General features: G+C 42.0%; 3 long non-coding RNA genes across 3 annotated transcripts; 2 read left to right on the top strand and 1 right to left on the bottom strand.

Annotated features, from left to right (window-relative positions):
- The first annotated feature begins 612 nt into the window (after positions 1–612).
- Positions 613–19,052, top strand: LOC129604751 (uncharacterized). Its single transcript, XR_008695932.1, has 3 exons — positions 613–965; positions 1,959–2,165; positions 17,492–19,052. It is a non-coding gene; the product is annotated as an uncharacterized LOC129604751 (long non-coding RNA).
- On the top strand, positions 2,458–5,046 carry LOC129604749 (uncharacterized). The gene is made up of 2 exons (XR_008695930.1): positions 2,458–4,246; positions 4,678–5,046. It is a non-coding gene; the product is annotated as an uncharacterized LOC129604749 (long non-coding RNA).
- Positions 5,066–7,394, bottom strand: LOC129604750 (uncharacterized). The gene is made up of 2 exons (XR_008695931.1): positions 6,669–7,394; positions 5,066–5,709 (listed from the first exon to the last, which is right to left on the bottom strand). It is a non-coding gene; the product is annotated as an uncharacterized LOC129604750 (long non-coding RNA).
- Positions 19,053–22,067: the final 3,015 nt, after the last annotated feature.

Here is a 22,067-nt window from a genome sequence, read left to right as displayed (position 1 = left end):
AATTGAAAGCTGTTGAGGTTTGTGTGGTTTATGCGACCTTAGTCATGCTGTGCGTTAGCGTTGAGACTCTTCAGTGTGCTCTTGCTGACTGCGTCAGATGGACAGAGCCGACAGAAAGGATTGTGTTTTTTGTGTGGACAATACTCATTAAGAATCTTTTTAAACAATTGATTCTTTTTATTTATATTTACACATGCTTTTTGTGGTTGGTTCACGTTTATAGCTTACCATATAAGAGAGAGAAAAGCATGTAATTTCAATACTATGATTTCCTGAATAAAAGTGTTTTCCAGTAGTTCAGTGAAATATGTAATAGTTAAAGCTAACTGTATTGTCAACCACAAAATGCACCACTACTCCAAAGCTGGAACCAACTGTTATCTTCACACTTGAATGTGCAATGTATAGGTGTCACTACACTGGTCTCTTCTGTTGGGGGACCTCATCTGTATAATATGTTATTAACAGAATTATTATTAAGCTCCCACATGCTCAAACAAAGGAGGTACTGCGGCCTGCATGTAACGTCTTCATCCTCATAGTAGTGAGTGAGAACACAGAGATTTCAAATCTGAGCGCCAAAACCAGGCCAGTCATGATTGGACCAAACAATAGGATGGGCGTGACCGCTGCCGTGACCAAAGACTCGTAACTTGTCTTCTCAACCTCGAGTCCGCTGCAGACCTTTCCTCTCTCCATCGCCTCTGTCCACCTGGAGCTTCCCTCTGCACGCCTGGAGCCTCCACCACAGCCAGCAGCTGAACTAACGGGGACGTTGTCACAGAGAACAGGCCTGATCACCCATCTACTCCCAGCCACACGGCAGGAAACCGCCAGCTTAACCGCCTCACTCGCCGCCGCATCAGCTGATCACGACGCGATCACCGCGACGCACACCTGGACCGAACCGCAACGGCGCAAGCAAGCACGCACGCAATGCCAGATTTTTCCACCAGGATTGAGAAGTAAGGCAGAGGCATTCTTAAGTCTGAGCAGAGTAGAACTCTTAGGGTATCAGTAATTGTTTTATTGTTATATTTTCCTATCCTGTTGTGAACACGTGATCTGATCACTGTGCATTTCCACGATCACGTGACTGTAACGCTGTTATAGATCTGCGTGAATCTAAGAGGTGCACATTGAAGCGTTGTAGCCTGTGATTTCGCTAGCTTAAGTGCTTTATTGTGGTACTGTGCGGTGCTCTGTTTCTGCTGCGACCACGCCAAGCGCACGTTTCAACCACTGCACGCTTCTGCGATCACGTGACTATATCGCAGAATATAGCCCCACATGTTTGTGAGACCGCAAGCCTTATCCACGCTAGTCCCACTTAACACTCCTTTACACGCTTCTTTCCCTGTGAGCGCCAGACACGCGCGCTCCATTCAAAGGGCTCACCGGCACACACTGAATATGCTTTTACAAAGTTAATAAGAAAAAGAGTGATTATACTGTTGAAATATCATGCACTGTATAAAAAGACACAGACTTTTTTTCTCATTGTCCAACTTTAAATCAGACTAAACCTTACCTCATTTAGGTAAGGTAAAATTACCAAAATTATTTCCTTTTGCCAGAATGTTGGGAGAGAAATACTTTTAGAGATAAATTTACTTTAGATTATAAAGATTATATTACCTTTTTAAAATAAAATTCTCTCTCCCTTTACCATGGGAAGTTTACCATGCGAAAATCACTAAAAAGAGTTGACCCTGAGGCCACAGAACTTCGAGCCCTTGCTAACAGGACATTATATCGCCGGCAATATAGTGTCCCCACACCAAATTGCCTCTGGCACATAGATGTTAATCATAGGTTGATTCGGTAAGTAAACATACAATATATTTAATGATAAACTATTGTGCAAAATCTTTCGTAGGAGTCTTTTGTCAATTTACTTGTGCTTTTGTCTCAATAAGTTGGCGATTTATCATCCATGGTTGGATTAATGGTTTCAGCTGTATGGTGGTGTACATGATGGCTGCCACAAACAACCAATCTGCAACAGTTCTTCATGCACTCCTTGGTGCCGTCCAGCAGTTTGGTTTGCCCCCAAGGGTGAGATCGGAGGGAGATGAAAACATACAGTTGGCACACTTTATGGTGCAAACCCAGGAAGAAAACCACAGTTTCCATATAGCTGGAAGAAGTGTGCACAACCAAAGGTGAGTGGGAAATTTAATTGTATGTGTTGTTGTTTTACATGCCAGTTAAAATTAAGCAGATTTATTATGATCTAAATGTATCTCAGCCGTCTAAAGGTTTTAGTGGCCATAGACTCAGTTAAAAATAAGAGAAAATCCAACACTCAAACTGATATCTGCAGATCAGCCCAAATAACAAAGGAAAGACAAGAATCAAAACATCTCCGAACTGCAATTTAGAAAGTGTAATCAAGCAATATTTAGATTTTAGATAGACACAACTTTGTTAGGCATAGCCACCTATGCAACAAGTACAGTAGGTAAATGCAATTAAATAGTCAATATATGGTTCCCGTAAAATACCAACTGACTTCACTGTTTCACAACCACAGTACACTGGTGTGAAGATACAGTATAATCGCAATTCAATTTTCAATTCAATTTTATTTATATAGCACCAAATCACAACAAAGTTATCTCAAGGCACTTTACAAAGTAACGTTTAAGACCTGACACAACTAAACCCAACAAATCCCATATACAGCAAGCATTTAATTTGACAGCAACAGTGGAGAGGAAAAACTCCCTCACTAACGAGGAAGAAACCTCCAGCAGAGCCAGGCTGGATGTGGGCGGCCACCTGCCTCGACCGGTTGGGGTGAGGGGTGTAGCAGATTCAAATTAACAGTTTGATATTAATGCAGAAACATTAATATTCCTCGAAGTCGGGGCACCAGGTTTGTTTTAAAGCTGAAACCACGCTTGTATCAATCTAGTCAACGCCAGATGTCAATTCAATGAGTTACCAGTTATGGAGAACAATAACAACTTTCTTGTGATAAAAACAAAACAGTCTCTTGTGCCATGAATTCTTGTCGCGGTTTAGTGACCTCTGCTTAAATCTGAAGAACATTGCACACAAAACCAGATTCCTTTTGACGTTTAATTAATCTAACACTACTAGATATATGAATAACATAATATGGAAATACTAAAATAAGCAAAACAGAAAATGAGAAAGCAATCAGAATGAGATGATAAACAGTGAATGAATCAATGAGTAAAAACACAAAGAATGGCCAAGACCAGATTGTGTGATGGCTTTGATCAACCGAAAAGAGTATAGGTTTCTAACTTGTACAAATCTAAGAATAACTAATCAATTTGGAATGTTCAATTTTAGCGCTTTGAGAAACACCAGAATTCTCAGAGGATTAGAGATGTTCGTCTTGCCTTAGTTTGGAGCTGTAGGCCGCTAAGCAGCGTCTCCCGTTACCGGTTGGTTGAGCAGGCGTGCCCTCTCTGGTCCAGGTGCCTCTGCGCCAGGAATCGTCGCCCGCGGTGATGATGACGGCTCGGGGTCAGCGAAGTAACAGTCAGCCAGGCTGGACTTTCCAAGGTGTTTTAAAGCGTCAGCGCTACTTAAACTAGCCCAAAAGGGAAACGGGCTGGAATCTAATTTTATTAGTTCGATCAAAAATAGCGAGTCAACTAATGACTGTTTGTAATAGTTTCAGTTTCGCTGTGTTTCTTGACAAACAAAAATTAACAAAATCTGTTGCTCGTCCGTATTTCTAAGTTTAACTTAAGTTTACAAAACTCAAGAACAAAGGAAAATTAAAGGAGTCATATCATGCTTTTCATTCTAAAAAATATTAGACTTTAATGTCTCAGTAAGGTCTCTGTAAATTTTCATCCCATAAAACCCTTTAGATCGTCCACACTGCCCCTGTCAATGTGTGGTTTTCACTCTCCATCAGCAAACGCTGTGTTTTCTGGGCGTGTCGCCAGCGTAGCTGCTCACCACACCTCTGTGCGGAAGCGCATACCTTTTTTGTTGTTGTTTTTTTTTTAAATTGGCTCCATGGATACGAGCCACCGCACGGTTAGGATACAATAGGTGGCAGTAGTGCGACATTGAGAATGCAATCCACCGCAATCCTCCACAGAAGAAGAAGACCCACTACAGAACTGCACGACATTAGTCATCTGGTTCGTAGCGTAGTAGAACCATACGTCTACGATCCCGAATCTGACCCTGAAGCTGAAGAGGAGGCTGTTGAAGTCACCACATTTCGGCTGATGCAAGATGTGTCTCATTGGTAATGTCGCATTTACTTCAATTTAATTGATTTATGTAATTTGCAAAGCGACTAGCGGTTGCTAATGCGAATGCTAAATGGCGTGTGCAGCTTCAATATTCACAACACGACTTACCTGGAAAACTCTCGTTAATAGAAAACACTACTTTAGCTTACATTATACAAATAAATAAGTTTGAGAGCATAGCTGAAATAATATAAATACATTTTACATTTACACATTTCACTGTTTTTGTCTTACTTGTGCTGCTGCTCTGACAATTTTATTTAAAAAATGTGCATTAATATTTAGAGCAATCACTGCATGACCTACCTGGGAACAAAAAGCATTGGTTCAAATTATATATTGACCTAACGTATTTTTACTGCTTTTAATTATGTTTTTTGTCATTCATGATAAATTTGACAGTAATATGTCTCTGTATCTAAAGTTGTTACAGGTATCTAGTCTACAGAGGCTAGTGAGCTGGTGCTGAGGATTCCTGGGGTGAAGAATCTGAGTTGCCATCTCTTCATGCTTGGGTTGTAGATGAAGGCAGTTTCCTGATGGATAAAACACTAAAACACTCATAGTATGATTGATGTAGACCACCTGTAGAATAACTCCTTTACCGTTTGAGTAAAAATGTGTTTTTTGTGAGTGCAACACTCATTAAGAATTTTTTTAACTTTATTTATATATAATTTATATGCGTTTTATTTATGGCCGCTTCAACTTTATAGCTTACCATATTAGAAAGAGAAAAACATGTAATTTCAATACTATGATTTCCTAAATAAAAGTGTTTTCCCTTCAGAAACAGAGTTCAGTGAAATACATAATAGTTAAAGCCAACTTTATTGTAAACCAAAAAAATACACCACTACTCCAAAGCTAGAACAAACTGTTACCTTCACACTCCAATGTGCAATGTATAGGTTACTGAGTTAATTAAGAAGTCTGGGGGTTTGAGGACGAAGGAGAAGCTTTTGCAGGGCCTTGCAGACGAAATGCATGAAAGTAGGGTAAACAGGGAGATGTGGTGATCCTTGTTCTCATCACTATTTGGAAGACTGAGCGGAAGCAGTCCTCTACCAGATGGAAGCTGTGGCTGTCCTCACCATCACCTCATCAAAACAAAAGGTAGTGCAATCAGAATTGTAGATTAGTGAAATGTTAATTATTATGTAGGACAAAACCTTCTCCAATGTAAGAACACACAATACCAGACAAAAAATTAAACCAAACAAGAGGACAGGCCTGTCTGTGCTAAAACAACAGATAAACAGTTGTTACAATTCAAATATAAAATCTAAACAGTATATACCAATTAAAATCTTCTATTACCTATCTTACTGTTGGTACATACAAACTTACATACCTTCACTCCTGAGCTGGGCAGCAGATGTCTGTGTACCAACAGTCTGCAGTGATTTCTCTGTTTCACAGCCTCCTTGCATGTGGGCAACTGGGATTTGCCCTCCTACAGTATAGAAAAGACTGTTACATTTACTGTAAATTGTATTGGTCCTACAAATATAATGGCTATGGTACAAGCTATCGGTAACTGACCAGATAAGCAGCAGGTATTGTAGAGATGTGACTAATTAGCAACTAAGCTTGAAACACAACACAGTAATCATTCCAACTAATCATGTTAGAATTTGATAGAACAATGACATAACCCCAAATCACAAGTTGATTTAGGCTGGACAGGACGGGGTAATAACAAACACAACCACGTTCATCTGCAGGTTCTTTTTGTAGCGATCGACCAACTGTAGCTCTAAAGTGCAAAGGCCTAAAGGCATGCTAACGGCTAACGCAACACAAACAGGAGCGGCAGCACGTCAACAGGACAAAAGCTCGATCCACCGCTTCCTGCCTGTCACCGATCGAAGGCCCATCGCTATTAGCTGTTCCCCACACAGGTATGTGATTGCACCAACTCAGAGTAGCACATTTGAAAGGGACAAAGGCTCAGTTGACTCACTGTAGCCGTTAGCGACGCTAGCGATTAGCTTGTCTCACATGTGGGTTACTGCATTTTAAACAGACCCAACTAACATATTTAGATATCACAAGTATCAAGCACAAACTTACTACAGCGAGCTAGATCCACCGCTTCCTGTCTGTCACCGCTGGAAGGGCGATAACGATCAGCTGTTCCCCGCAGGTGTATGAGATTACAGAAAAAGGGCAGACGCTAGACCCACCGCTCCCTGCCCGTAGCCGCTCGATGCCGATAGTCATTAGCTTTTCTCCACACAGGTGTGTGGCTGCAGGAGCCCACATGAGCACATTTGAAGGGGACAAAGGCTCGGTCGACTGGCTGTAGCCGTTAGCATAGCTAGCTAGTAACTTGCCTCACACATAAGTTACTACATTTTAAACGGACAAACTAACATTTTAAAACATTATAAATATCAAGCATGTACTTACTGCAGTGAGTGGATGACGGACTTTAGGAATAGGTCCTTTTTTTCCAACAGGAGCCGTGAAACAAATCCAGCATTGTACGCACCCTCGTTTGAAATGCACATACGTATAAATGCTGAGGCAGTGTTTCTGGCACCGGTCCGTTAAAAATAAAAGTGACCCACAAATCCTCACTTGTTGTTCCCTTGGTAAAGTGAAGAGACTTTGGTGTTGGTTAGAACACCTAAGAACCGAACTACTTCTATGGGAGGACTTGGGCGCTGCCGTGTTGGTCTGTTCACGGTGAGTGAGAGGGGGGAAATGGCGGAAGTCCAGTTTTGGTTCGGGATCATTGTGGGGGTGGTGGTTCAGGATTTGCAAGGAGAACTTTCAACCAGTATGACGAAACCTGGGGAACGGCCTCAGAGTAGGTCGTGGCTGTTTTCATTGGATGAGAAAATTTACGTTTTCAAAATGTGAAAAAAGCAGGAAATGCATTTCTACCGTGCTCAGTGTGTGTATATGTGACCCATAGAGTCATAGGGACGCTCCAAAATGTCTAAAAAGTGGATTTTGCATGATATGGGCCCTTTAAAGAAAGGTAATGCGACGCAAAAATAGAAGGTGAAAGAACTTTGAAGGTAGAGGGAAATCCGATTCGCCTAGGGTGTTACTGGTAGAACTAAAATATTACGGTCTTATACGTGGTCCCTTAAAAGGCTGTAACAAATGAAATGTTATTCATGATGACTGGTCTTGTGTTATGTAACACCAAGTAAACACTAAAACACACACGAAAAATAAATGCAAGCAAAATCAAATTATAAATGACTAAATGACCTAATCTGGACATTACTAATTAAACCATTGTAACGCCTAAAAAAGAGAGAGAGAGAGAGACACAGAGACACAGAGAGAGAGACACAGCAACAACAACAAGCAGCAACAACAGAGCACAGGCAGGACGGTTGGACCAGTGACTGGATACAGGCAGGATAGTTGGATCCGCAGCTGCCCATCACAGACACCAAACTTTGAGTCCAATGATACCTGTAGGTGAGGACAGAGAGGGAGAGAGAGTGGGGAGGAGAGAGAGAGAGAGAGGAGAGAAGCACAACTACTGAAGAGAAAGAGACAAGGTTAGTTAAACATGGGACAATGATGGGAGGTTATTGGACAGAAGTGGTAGAAGGAAACAGAGGTGCTCAGTGTATAATTTAAGTCCCCCAGCAGTCTATGTCTATTGACTAACAATCATTGCCAGTGACCTGAACCATCCCTAACTATAAGATTTATCAAAAAGGAAGGTTTTAAGCCTAATCTTAAAGGTGAAGAGTGTGTCAGCTTCTTGAACCTGAAAAGGGAGCTGGTTCCAGGGGGGGAGGGGTTGGTAGCTAAAAGCTCTGCCTTCCGTTCTACATTTATAGATTTTTTTACAGGCAGCCAGTGCAGAGAATCTAATGTACAGTAGGAGAAATGTGATCTTTCTAACTAAGTCCTGGCAGAACTCTGGCTGCGGCTGTAGGCTTTTTAAAGACATCCTATGAGTAAGCAGTTACAATAGTCCAGCCTAGAGGTAACAAATGCATGGATCAGTTTCTCTGCATCGCTCTGAGAGAGGATGCTTCTGATTTTAGCTATATTTCTAAGATGAAAGTAGGCGGTTCTGGAGATTTGTTTAATGTATGATGTAAAAGTGAGATCCTGGTCAAAGATGACACCAAGGTTCCTCACAGTAGAATCTGAAGCTAATGTTATGCCATCCAGGGTGGCTATCTGACTCAATAGTGTCTCTCTCACATTTTTAGGCCCAACAATAAGAATTTCAGTTTTATCTGAATTTAGTTCAAGGAAGTTTTGGGACATCCAGGATTTGATGTCTTTTAAACAACCCTGAATTTTGACTAGTTGATCTGTTTCATTTGGTTCCAAGGACATATATAGCTTAGTATCATCTGCGTAACAATGAAAATTAATAGAATGCTTCCTAATAATCTCACCTAGAGGAGACATGTATAGGCTAAACAGAATTGGACCAAGCACATAACCCTGTGGTACTCCATAGCTAATCCTTGTGCATGTGGAGAATTCATCATTACTCATTCCTCACTTTGGAGGGAGTGTTGGAAAGCGCTCCAACTGGGAACCCCATCGTTCTTCTGGGAGATATCACGATTGCCCATGTGGGTAACGACAGTGATACCTGGCTGATTAAAGGTAGAACGTCTTTGAGTAATTTGGTTGGGATTGGATCTAAAAGAGAAGTGGATGACTTGGAAGAGTTTATTATTGAGGTTAACTCCATATGAGTTATGGGGAAGAAGCTGTCTAGGTAAGACAGAGAATTTGGAATATTTAAAGTTGATGGATCTAGACAGTGCTTTCTGTCGTTTGGAAGAAGTTGCTGCTGAATGTTTTTTCTAATGATGATAATTTTATTAGTAAAGTAGTTCATAAAGTCATTGCTGCTGAGATTTTAGGGGACAGTAGACTCAACACAGCTATGACTCTTTGTCAGCCTGACTACAGTGCTGAAAACATACCTGGGGTTGTTTTTGTTTTCCTCAATTAGGGAGGAATAATATGTTTTTCTAGCAGCACAAAGTGCTTTTTTATATTTTATTAGACTGTCCTTCCATGCAATGCAGTTTACATTTATTTTGTTGGAACGCCACTGTCTTTCTAGTTGTCTAGTCCTTTGCTTTAGGCTGCGGATGTCTGAGTTATACCACGGAGCTAACCTCCTCTGATTCACTGTCTTCTTTTTCAGAGGAGCCACTGTGTCTAACATTGTACGTAGAGAACCTGCAGCATCATCTACAAGACAGTCAACCTAATAAGAAATGGGCAGATAACAGGGTTTTGGGGAAGAACTATCAAATTATCAATTTCAACCCCATATGTCATAAGATCGAGGGTATGGTTAAAACAATGAGTGGGTTCATTCACTGTTGTGTAAAACCAATAGTGTCTATTAAGGAGTTAAAAGCAGTACTGAGACAGTTACTGTCAACATCTACATGAATATTAAAGTCTCCCACTACAATGACTTTATCTGTGCTAAGAACTAAGTCAGATAAGAATTCAGAGAATTCAGTTAAGAACTCAGAATATGGAGCAGGAGGACGGTAAACAATACAAAACAAAACTGGCTTCTGTGTTTTAGAGTCTAGGTGAGAAAGGCTCAGAGTGAGGCTCTCAAATGAGTTATAACTATGTTTAGGTTTAGGAGTAATTAATAAATCTGAGTTATAAATTGCTGCTACTCCTCCACCTCTACCTGTACTTCTTGGAACATGATAGTTGATGTAACTCTCTGGAGTCGACTCATTTAAAGTAACATATTCATCCTGCTGCAGCCAGGTTTCAGTGAGACAGAACAGATCTATGTGATGGTCACTTATCAAGTCATTTATAAACAAGGATTTAGATGAGAGAGATCCGGTATTTAATAAACCACACTTTATTAACTTACTGTTACTTTGTTCTGTAAGAGGAACTGTTTTGATGTTTATTAAATTCTGGTAAGTCACTCTTCTTTGATTTGTTATCTTGTATAGTTTAGGTGGTCAGGGAGCAGACAGAGTCTCTACGCTATAACTAAGACTAAGAGTGGGTGGCGGCTGTAGAGAACATGCAGAGAGGCGTGTAAGACTGCGACTCTGCGTCCTGGGCTCTAATGCTAACATTAGCTAGCTAACAGAAAGGCTACACCATTCTGACAGTGGAAAAACGCAGCATCTTCTCACTCACCAGACATGACGTGAGTTGAACCGTTCTTCTCTCTCAGGTGGGGGTATGAGTCTGCCGGAGACTGTCTGTAATGCTTCATACGTTGTTTTGCCAGGTGGTGCCTGTAGTCCAAGTTACAGGATTGTTTGAGAAGAATCCGTCCAAGGTTTTCTGATGCGGCTTGTAAAGAAATCAGGCAGGCATCTCTAAAGCTTTCAACAGTCAGTTTGCTGCTGCAGTCTAGGTGTGCAGTAGGTATTTACATATAAATACATAACCGTGGGGGAAAGTGTTTACCCACTCAGGATGATCTGAAGCCCAAATGCAAACACAAGCGTGTCACAGCTCATGTTTATTAGTCACTGTCTTAATCTTTTCCAGTTTTATTTTGTAACCACTTCCTGTTTAGCCCCTTACCCAGTTAACTCTACTTTACTTCCTGTCCTTGTTATCGTCACCTGTAGGTCATCAGTAATCACCTCACCTCTGCCTACGCCTTGTCGGATTTTTATTGCTACTAGCACGTGCATGACCTCTGCCTGCCGGACCTTGTTAATTAAACTTCTTATCATAACCAAGCCAACGCTGTGCATTTGGGTCCTTCATCTATCGTGGTTTGTGACAGAACAATCTGGCCAAACTTGGACCCGGCGCCCTGCTTTTTCCTGCCTGAGGTCAGCAATACTTTTTCTTGTACACATAAAAAACGAAAGCGAAGGCAATGGCGTTTTCCTGCCCAGGCTTGCCGGGGTACCTCCGCTTGTGCTTTGCGGAGCTCGCCCAGCAGTATGCGGAGGCATCCAGCCCAAGAGGTCAGCTCCGTACCGTAAAAACGGCGACCGCTAATTTGGAGGAGGAGTTCTGGTGGCGTGATTACCTCGGAGTACAGGCACTTTTTGAGGGGCTCAAGTCAGTGTGGAGAGATCTGGTACGCGCGCTGCGCGCGGCACCCACCTGCGTCTTTCCAACTGTTCCCGCTGCCATCTCATCGCCACAATTTCCTGTTCCTGTCGTTGATCAATCGGCTCCAGCTCACGTTCCTGTCGCCGCTCAGGCAATCCAAGCTCACGTTCCTATCGTTGCTCAGTCGAGCCAAGCTCACGTTCCTGTCGCCGCTCAGTCGAGCCAAGCTCACGTTCCTGTCGCCGCTCAGTCAAGCCAAGCTCACTCTCCTGTCGCCGCTTAGTTGAGCCAAGCTCACTCTCCTGTCGCTGCTCAGTCAAGCCAAGCTCGCGTCCCAGACGCCTTCCAGTTTGATCCGGTTCATGCCCTAGCCCCATCCTCTGCTTCAGCCACGGTGGGTGAGGAGATGGAGTCCACATCCAGTTGTCGGCGTTCCGGATGACACCGGCAAAAGCACGGATCCAAAGCCCAGGCCCCAGAGGGCCCGGCCTCTGTAACCAAGCAACCCTCTCCTCCAGCACAGGGCCTCCTCGGTCCCCCAGACGACATCCCCACCTCCATCGCAGGCATCCCGGACAGCATCTTCCAGAGGATCCGTTCCCTATGTGCACCTCCAAGTTGACCACCGCCTGTACCTTAACCTCGCCTCTGCCTGCGCCTTGTCGGATTCTGATTGCTACCAGCACGTGTATGACCTCTGCCTACCGGACCTTGTTAATTAAACTTCTTATCATAACCAAGCCAACGCTGTGCATTTGGGTCCTTCATCTATTGTGGTTCGTGACAAAGGGAGGCACAGGTTCTCTCAAAACGAAAAGGGTTTATTTCAAAACGGTATAACAAAAGACGCTTGCAAACGGCACGCTGTCACTGAGGCAAAAAAACAAAATGATGATCACAGGTGTGCCTGATTGTCCCACTGCAGCCGGTGGAGGTGCTGCCCTCTGGCGGCACGGGCGTGTGACAGAAAGCTCCCCCATTTATTTAAAACAATGAAGTAAGGTGCTCTAAGTAAAAGGCAGAAACGCTATGGGTTTTACTTCTGCTAAAAAAGCTTTGTCCAGCGAAAACTAAGAGTAATCACAAAATAAACCACATGTTGGCAACTGGCATGAAATCTATGTATGAGCATGTAAAACTAGATCCACCACACAAGTTTTGATGTAAGCAGTGGCACCCACTGATTTAAACTCCCTCCTCATTCCTGCAGTTTTGAGCCAACAGAGTAAACATATAGGAAGCAATAATGAGATGATGTAAATCTGCTGAGTTTTACCGCGACCTATATTCACGGAAATATGTGAAGCCAATATATTTTATGTTAGATGTTAGAGCAGTGGGTGTGTACATATTCTTAACACTAGTCCTCCTGGATTTTCTGTGCCTACCTAGATTTCCTGGGTTGAGTCAATTGACCTCTTGTGTTGTGGCTGACATCTGTGAATGGCTGTTTTTGTCATACAAATGTGTGGCTCACCACAAGGGGAGAGGCACGCTGGAGCTATGCCTCACTATGCCATTATATGGAGAGATTCACACACATGTATTTTTTATACAACAGATTTATTCATAAAAATAGTACCGTATTTTCCGCACGATTAGGCGCACCTAAACGCCTTCAATCGTTTCAAAAGCTGATCATGCGCCTAATAATACAATGCGTCTTGTATATGGCCCAGTATTAAAACGCATACAGGTCTCAGTTACGGTAAGCAGCCGCGACTCGATTTTCCCCCGTAATAGTGCGCAGTGCATGCTGGGATACCGGGAAACTGGCGTTTCATTTCCATTTTAATATTTTTGTAAATACCCTGAAATGGCTCCTACCAAAAGACACGCGTACAACGCTGAGTTTAAACTCAAGGCGATAAGCCACGCACAAGAACACGGCAATAGAGCAGCAGCGAGAGAATTTAATATCAATGAATCAATGGCGAGGAAGTGGAGGAAGTATGAGGATGAGCTCCGCCAAGTAAAGAAGACAACACAGAGTTTCCGCGGGAACAAAGCGAGATGGCCACAGTTAGAGGACAAAGTTGAACAGTGGGTTGCTGAACAAAGAGCAGCAAGCAGAAGTGTTAGTACAGTCACAATTCGTATGAAGGCAATAGCGCTAGCTCGCGAACATAACATCAGTGAATTCAGAGGCGGTCCTTCTTGGTGCTTCCGTTTTATGAAACGACGTCATCTCTCCATCCGTACGCGCACTACTGTGTCACAACAACTACCAGCTGATTATCAGGAAAAGTTGGCCACTTTCCGCACATACTGCAGAAACAAGATAACTGAAAAAAAGATCCAGCCAGAGCATATCATCAATATGGACGAGGTTCCACTCACCTTCGATATCCCTGTAAACCGCACTGTGGATAAAACAGGAGCACGTACGGTGAATATTCGCACCACAGGGAATGAGAAAACGTCCTTCACTGTAGTTCTCGCCTGCCAGGCTAATGGCCACAAACTTCCACCCATGGTTATTTTCAAGAGGAAGACCTTGCCGAAAGAAAACTTTCCAGCTGGCATTGTCATAAAAGCTAACTCGAAGGGATGGATGGATGAAGAAAAGATGAGTGAGTGGTTGAGAGAAATTTATGTGAAGAGACCGGGTGGTTTTTTTCACACAGCTCCGTCCCTATTGATCTATGACTCCATGCGCGCACATATCACCGAGCATGTCAAAAAACAAGTGAAGCACACTAATTCAGTGCTCGCCGTCATTCCGGGTGGATTAACAAAAGAACTCCAGCCGCTCGATGTTGGCGTCAACAGAGCATTCAAAGCTCGACTGCGAACTGCGTGGGAGCAGTGGATGACCGAAGGCGAACACACGTTCACCAAGACGGGGAGACAGCGCCGGACGACATATGCTAATATCTGCAAGTGGATAGTAAATGCCTGGGCTGGTATATCAGTCACAACTGTGGTCCGAGCTTTTAGGAAGGCAGGAATTGTCACCGAACTGCCAGACAACAGCAGCGACACTGACTCGGTTAATGATGACTTTGATAAGACGGAGCCAGGCGTTTTGGATGCCGCAATAGCCCAGCTGTTCAATTCGGACACGGAAGAAGAAGTTTTCGAGGGATTTTAGATAAGGAACTGAGAAAGTGAGCTTTACGTTTACAGAGTTATTATTGTTCTTGTTGCTTGTTGCTTTGTTGTTTTGTTTTCTTGTTAATAAAGTTTGACTGACCTATCTGACTGCTAATCATTAGATGCATAACGCATCCATCAGTCAGGCACACACGAGGCACACCACAGGACCAAAATATTTTAAGTATATTTATTGAAATCACAAATTGGCGCTAATCGTTGATAAGCACAAGATTTATTTGCACTTAATTAATTAAAAACGAGTAAAACGCAGGAAAAGTGAAATGCGCTCCACTTCTGCTAAGACGCTGTCACCTGTTTGGTTCAGCGCTGTTGTGTCTGTGTGAACACAGATCCTTTCTGCAGTGAGGATGTCACACTCTCTCTCTCTCTGTGCGTGACTAGCGTTCTATTGTCAGGAAATATCACAGAGTGTGGCATCGTTTCATACAGCGATGATCTTTGTAAGAGTCAAAATCTCTGCGGAAACAGCCCAAGCAGCTAAAGCTCTAAGTTACAGTGTGATCGTTATTTTAACACTGTGATTTCCAGCGGAATTATTTCTTACATATCGTGTTAAGGAATATAAGTTAAGATTTATCTGAGAGCCAGATGCAGTCGTCAAAAGAGCCACATGTGACTCGCGAGCCATAAGTCCCCGACCCCTGATCTAATGGATGCGTTATGCATCTAATGGATGCATAACGCACCGTAACTCCAGCCTCTACTTTAGCGCCTTATGCGAAGCGTTTTATTAAAGGTGCGCCTTATGATGCGATGCGCCTTATATATGTAAAAATAATTAAAATACGTCATTTATTGAAGGTGCGCCTTTTGATGCGGTGCGTCTTTTCGTGCGCAAAATACGGTACCAAAAACATTTTACACATATGCAAAGAATAAAAGGCAGCTGGCAGTTTCTTCAGGCTTTTCTTGATTTCTTGTAAAAATCAAATGAAACACTTTCAGATCCCTTTTTATCTCATTGACCCTCATGCTCTCACTAAAACTCAATTTATTTTTATTTTTGAAGCAGCAGCACATATTGTATTATAACTGGTAGCACGCACGACGTTTGTGCTATTTTGTTATTTTGTGCTAGTCAGTCAAGCTTTATAAATGTGGCCAGTCTCTCCCTGGCCAGGAGCTGTGGCCTAATTGTTAACGCATTGGCTTGGGAAGCAGACGGTAATGCCAACTTATTATTATGTGGCAAGAAATGTACTCACTCACTTTTTATTATTCTTTGCAAATATGCGTAACAGTGTTTTTTGTAATATGTTATCAATAAATCTCAACTAAGAAAAAAACCCATGTGTGCTAAAACTGCTTCCCTCCAAAATGGGGCACCAGGTCCCTCCAAAATGGGGCATCAGGTAATGTTCTCTTTTTTTTGGTTCTAAAAACTAAACTTACTAACTAAACAACCATTTTATCATTATGTGACAAATGCAGAAGGGAGATGCCATGGCATTGCCAGGATTGTGAGTGATTGATGAAATAAATATCTATAAAAGGTTTGGCCCTGGCTTGGTGGGTCATTTGTTGCAGCATTGGCTTGGGAAGTCAAATTACCCTTAGTAGAGTTCTATTAAGAGATGCCTGCTATCTAAAGACACAAAAAAGCTGAGGAGAAGGAAAACATCATGACAGAGCAATTATAACTTTGCAGTGAACAGAAAAAAACTAAGGCATTGTTCAGAATTTTTTTTAGTTGCATAAAAAGAGCATAGAGGGATCAAACTCACACAGCCAAAACAAAAGTCAACAAGTTTAACCACTGGGCTATCAGAAATCACAGTGATGTGACTGTAGAATGAGTAATTCTGGATAGTGAATCAATCTGAACACGACAGTATTTCTATGACAGTATTTATATAGGAGAGAAGTTTAGTAGGAAAGCGTTGCACTTAAAATTCTTCTACTCACCTAAAAAGAACTTAATGATAAAGCTCCTTCTTATCTTAAAGACCTCATAGTTCCTTATGCTCCCAGCAGAACACTTCGTTCTCAGAGCGCTGGGCTACTTGTGGTTCCTAGAGTGTTTAAATGTAGAACAGGGGGCAGAGCTTTTAGCTACCAAGTTCCTCTCCTCTGGAACCAGCTGCCTCTTCAGGTTCGAGAAGCTGACACACTCTCCACCTTTAAGATTAGGCTTAAAACCTTCCTTTTTGATAAAGCTTATAGTTAGAGATGGTTCAGGTCACTGGCAATGATTGTTAGTCACAGGAATCATCTCTTAGTTAAGCTGCAATAGACAGACTGCTGGGGGACTTAATTTATACACTGAGCTCCTCGTCTCTTCTATCTATTAACCGTCTTGTTCCATGTTTAACTAACCTTGTCTCTTTCTTTCCAGTAGTTGTGCTTCTCCCCCGCTCTCCTCACTTACAGTACAGGTGTCATCAGACTCAGACCTATGTGTCTGTGATAGGCAGCTGTAGATTCAACCATTCTGCCTGTGCCCAGTTTCTGGTCCAACCATCCTGCCTGTGCTCTGTTGTTATTGTTGTTGTTGCTCTGCTTTTCTCTCTCTCTATCCCTTCACCCCAACCAGTCAAGGCAGATGGCCACAAACATCCAGCCTGGTTCTGGAGGTTTCTTCGACGTTAGAGAGGGAGTTTTTCCTCTCCACTGTTGCTGTCAAATTGAAATTAAAGGTTTGCTGTGGGATTTGTTAGGTTTAGTTACGTAAGGTATTAAACCTTACCTTGTAAAGTTCCTTGAGATAACTTTGTTGTGATTTGGCGCAAAAAATAAAATTGAATTGAAAATATTATAAACCCAAACCCTTAAAGTCTGAACTGCCTCATCATTTATGATTCAGTCATATGAGTTTATAAGTTTATCAAGTTGATTTAAGTAATTTTTAATTACACCATCTAATGAAGAAAAGTCTTACAAGATCATTTTAAGTTAAGAAAGTTTAATGAGTATCTAAACCGATTTCAGATTCTGATGTTGTCACAATGGGCCCTTCGCACCACTTGAGGGGCTATTGTTTTGGTTATCCAATGGCCCTCTTGCTTTTGTTGTTCCTCATTTCCTGTGTCCTGCTTATGGTTTATTTGTGTTACCTGTGTTTATGTGTATTTAATTCCTGCCCTTTTATTTAGTGATTGCTGGTGTGTTGTTGGTCGTAAGCTTATGGAAGCTATGCCAAACAGAGGGAATTTACAGAAGAGTTTTTTGAAGAAGTGGAGTTTTTGATTTTTTGATGTGTGTTTTGTTTAGCTCTTAGTCGTCCTAAGTGTCTGTCTTGTGTTTTAAATTTAGAGTTCATGTTGTCCGTTGTGTACGGAGCGTATTAGTTAAAGTTAGAGTGTTTATTTATTTCTGCATGAGCAGTGATTTTCAATTCTGACTTTTTAGTTTTAATTTTAGTCCTGCCAAGCAGTAAATTTATGTTTATTTTTTTTCCCACCTGTGTTTATATATCCTGCAAGTGCAGTGTGTTTAAGTTTGTGTAACATTTAATATATCATTAATTGTTAATTTCAGTTCTGTGCTGGGTCATTGCATTTGGGTTCTTCCCCTTCCCGTTTTCCTGTGCCCTGGGCTGCAGATGCGGCCAGAGAAACATTAAGGTTTAGAGTCAAGCCATGCTGTCGCAACAGAGTCACAGCAGTGTGTTGTGTGCACTTGGGCCATAGCAGCCTGTACCCCTACGCTCGGTTTGAATTCCTTTTTTTCCGAGTTCAGTGAGAGAAGTATTTCCCTGCTCGGTGTGATTATGGTAACAGTTCCTTATCCACTGCATCTCCTCAAGCCTCAATGGTAGGTAACCGACGGGGGGAGTTTGTAACAGATGTAATCAACACTTTATTGTTTGTCATTTTTTACAATGTTTAAATTCAAGGTATTTTAAATACAGCATGATCACAGCTGTTCTGTGTTATCTTATTTATGTTCTGACAGTAGAATGGAACTGAATAAAGGGATCCAGACTGTATTCTAGACTGTACTCTGACTTCATGTTTAAACAGGATGTTCGTTTTTCATAAATAGCAACATTAATAGCCTGACTTATCACTTTCTTAATATGCTACTGCAATGATGCTGAGGAGCCCTCAGCACACACTGTCAGCAACCCCATATGCTTGCAAAACCACACACATGTAACAGGGGGCAATTAAAAAAATAATAAAGAAAAAAATAAAAAGCCTAAAACGCAAAAATAATTTGACATTTACTAACAGACATACATGTCAAATCTTTCTTAATTTGTTGTAATTACATGGGTTTAAGAGGTCAAAATGTCCTCCATTCCAAAGAGCATAACTGTTAATACTTAATTTAGTTTGATATACATTCACTTTGTATTTGCATATTAGTTACACACTGCATTTCTTTCTGCAACAATGTTAATGTTTATTCCATGCCAAAGCATTAATCTGAACCCTTCTCAGTTAGAATTTAAGTTGATGTTTTGTTCTGTGTTCAGCATATTCAGACGTGCCACTGGTCATTGCGTTTATTCCAAAGCCTAAGCTTCCTTCCGTCAGTCTATCCCCTCATTAACTGTGTTTACCTGTCAACCCATTTCCTTACTGGTTGTGCTCTGTGTCCTTTTAGTATATTTCTAGTGAGTCAGTTTTTGTGTGTACCTCAAGTCAGTTTGTTCTCCTGTTTATTTGTTTATTTCCACCTCTCAGGTCATCATATTCTCTGAAATTCTGAAATGCCCAATTTAAAAACCCTAAAACTCTTATAATGAATTTATGTACCTGATATATAACTGTAATGTGTGACATATTGTAAAATGTTATGCAAAGTGGAAAGTGTGTTTTTGGGTCAGGAGTTAAATTGAAAGTACAAGGTTAGAAATTCACCAGAGTGCAGTCCAATTAGATAATTATATTGCAGATATACAAAGGAGACCACAACCCAGTTTCATTCAAGTGTCTATTATAATGTATTTCGGTTCTCAGTAGATTTGCTTTCTACTTGGGCACAAAGAAGTGGGCAAAGCAAAAGAATTGTACTCAACATTGTCCTCAATTTCAGTTCTGATTTTGAGGACAATCATCATCCTGATATGAACATCCTCTGGCTCCCTGTGCCAGCCTTTGTGGTGCCACTAGCTTATATAACAGGTTAGCAGGTCTCTCCATTTTGAACCAGAGCGGAAACGATAAGGCAGTCTTTAAAATAATAAAAGTGTAGTTATCTCTCACTGCTTACCCTTCCCTTTTTTCCCCTTCACTCCGTCCTCTGCAAAATCTCAGTAGCCTCATTTGTTTGTAGTCAATCATCTCCTAGGTCCAGTTGATAATAAATAAAACAACTACTGGTAATTGCGTTGGTCTGAAATTGTTGCAACCCTTCTCAGCCAGGCCCAAGCACTGGTTTGCATTGCAGTTGCTCTGGTCTTTATAAAAACTCTGCTTGAGATTCAACATAATATTCCCGATGTGATTGGGCAATGCTAGGAACTTCTGTGTATAGTACATAGAGTACACAGAGAAAAGCACCTTTGCCCCACCCAACAGGTTTTGCATTGAGAAAGACGTTATTTTATTCTGCAAAGTAATTCCACTTACTGAATCACACATAGCAAAAAAGAGTCATAACAGCAGCATAAAGGAAAGAGTGATTTGACAGGAACTCAATTTGCACTTAAATAATGAAACTGAAAATTGTTACATGACAATTTGAAAAAAATATGAAAGTCCTAATGAATAAAAAAATTGCTCTAATCCTTTTTTAAATTTAACCAGGTTACATTCTACCAGTACAATGATTTGGTGTACAGCTCATTTTACATTTGGCTAGAGGTTAATTCTAACATCTTTAGTAAATTTTGATAGTTGTATCACATAGGCCCACATTGTATGGGGCTTTGTATTTCCTATTGTTACAATAGGTTTATATTGGAATAATAAAAGAACAAATGTCGCAACCGCATTCCCTTTAAAATGTGTGACTGTGAACACAAAATTTACAAAACCTTTTATCTGTTCAGTCAGGCAGGCAGGCAGGCAATATAATAATAATAATAATAATAATAATAATAATAATAATAATAATAATAATAATAATAATAATAATAATAATAATAATAATTATTATTATTATTATTAACATATGTACATATTCACAGCTCGAGAAATAGTATCCAAGATAAAGTGACCAAACAACAGTGCAGATTTGAGCCTGTCTGACACCTACATTGTGCAGTCTAATAGCAGTGGGGATAAAGGACCTGCAGTACCGCTCCTTCCTACTGTACACTGTGGGTGGATCAGTCTGCCACTGAGGGAGCTGTCCAGAGCTCCCACAGTATGGTGCAGTGGGTGAGAGGAATTGTCCATGATGGATGTCAGCTTGGCCAACATCCTCCTCTCATCCACCTCCTCCACAGCGTCCAGTGGACATCCCAGGACAAAACTGGCCTTCCTCACCAGCTTGCCACACCTTTTTATCCCTGGTGTGGCACCTCACATGCTGGGGGAAAGTCGGGAGGGTGGACGAGAGCAAGACATGGTTAAAGTCGCCGCTGACGAGCAGGACTGCTTGTGGATGCTGTGGTTGAGTCGTTGGAGAACGTCTGGATGTGACATTTGTTGGTGTTGTTTTTGTTGTTGTGTGTATGTGAAATCCGAGGTGTAGAGAGTGAAGAGGAAGGGTGATAGCACATCCCCCGGAGAGGACAGTGCTGGAAACCTCAAACATACATTTGCGTAGCCTCACGTACTGTGGTTGGGTGGTGAGGTAGTCGGTTGTCCATGCAGTCAGCTATTTGTCCACTCCTGCTCCCTCAAGCTTCTCTCTCAGAAGCGCCGGCCTTATGGTTTTGAAGGCGCTGGAGAAGTCAAAGAACATGACCCTCACAGCGGTTCCAGCAGCATCCAGGTGAGTCAGCACCCAGTGCAGCAGGTAGATGACAGCGTCATCCACCACGATGTTTGGCCTGTAGGCAAACTCCAGCAGGTCCATCGCTGTCTCCACCACAGAGCGAATGTGGCTAAGGACGAGCCTCTCCATGGTCTTCATCAGATGGGCGGTAAAGGCTACTGGTCTGTAGTGGTTCGGTTCCTTTGTGTGCGTCGTCTTAGGGACTGGAACCACACTTAGGGTGGAGATGTGTGAAGACGTGGGGGTGGGTGCCACTGCTGGACTGGAGACGTGTGAAGTGGAGGGGGGGAGGGCTGGATTTAAATCTGTTAAAGAACAGATTCAGCTCATTGGCCAGGTCCATGTCACCATTAGCTGATCCTGAGCCTCTGTTCTCTCCGTGGCCAGAGATGGTCTTCAGGCCCTTCCACACATATCTGACGTTGTTCTGTGCTAACCTCTCCTCCAGCTTCTCCCTGTAGCTTTTCTTGGCCTGCCTGATCTTGTACTAGAGTTCATGCTTAACTCTCCGCTGCTCCTCTCTGCTCCTTGAGATAAAAGCCAACTTCTTCTTGTTTAGGAGTGCTTTACGTGTAGGGCTTGTTGTTGGAAAAGTACCTTACCCTCTGGGTGGGTACTGTTTTCTCGACACAGAAGTTGATGTAGTCTGTGATGCAGTGGGTCAGGCTTTTGATGTCCTCTCTATGAGAGCTGCAGAGTGTCTCCCAGTCTGTGGTCTTGAAACAGTCTCTTAGTTTCTCACAGGCCTGATCCGTCTATACACAGACTCCTTCTGTGCAGGTTCTCCTCTCACCCTTGGTGTGTATTCCGGGAGCAGATATACCAGGTTGTGAT

This window comes from Betta splendens, chromosome 10, assembly GCF_900634795.4.
Source record: "Betta splendens chromosome 10, fBetSpl5.4, whole genome shotgun sequence".
Classification (NCBI taxonomy): domain Eukaryota; kingdom Metazoa; phylum Chordata; class Actinopteri; order Anabantiformes; family Osphronemidae; genus Betta; species Betta splendens.
Note: the sequence above shows the minus strand (reverse complement) of the source record. Positions and strands in the feature narration are given on the sequence as shown.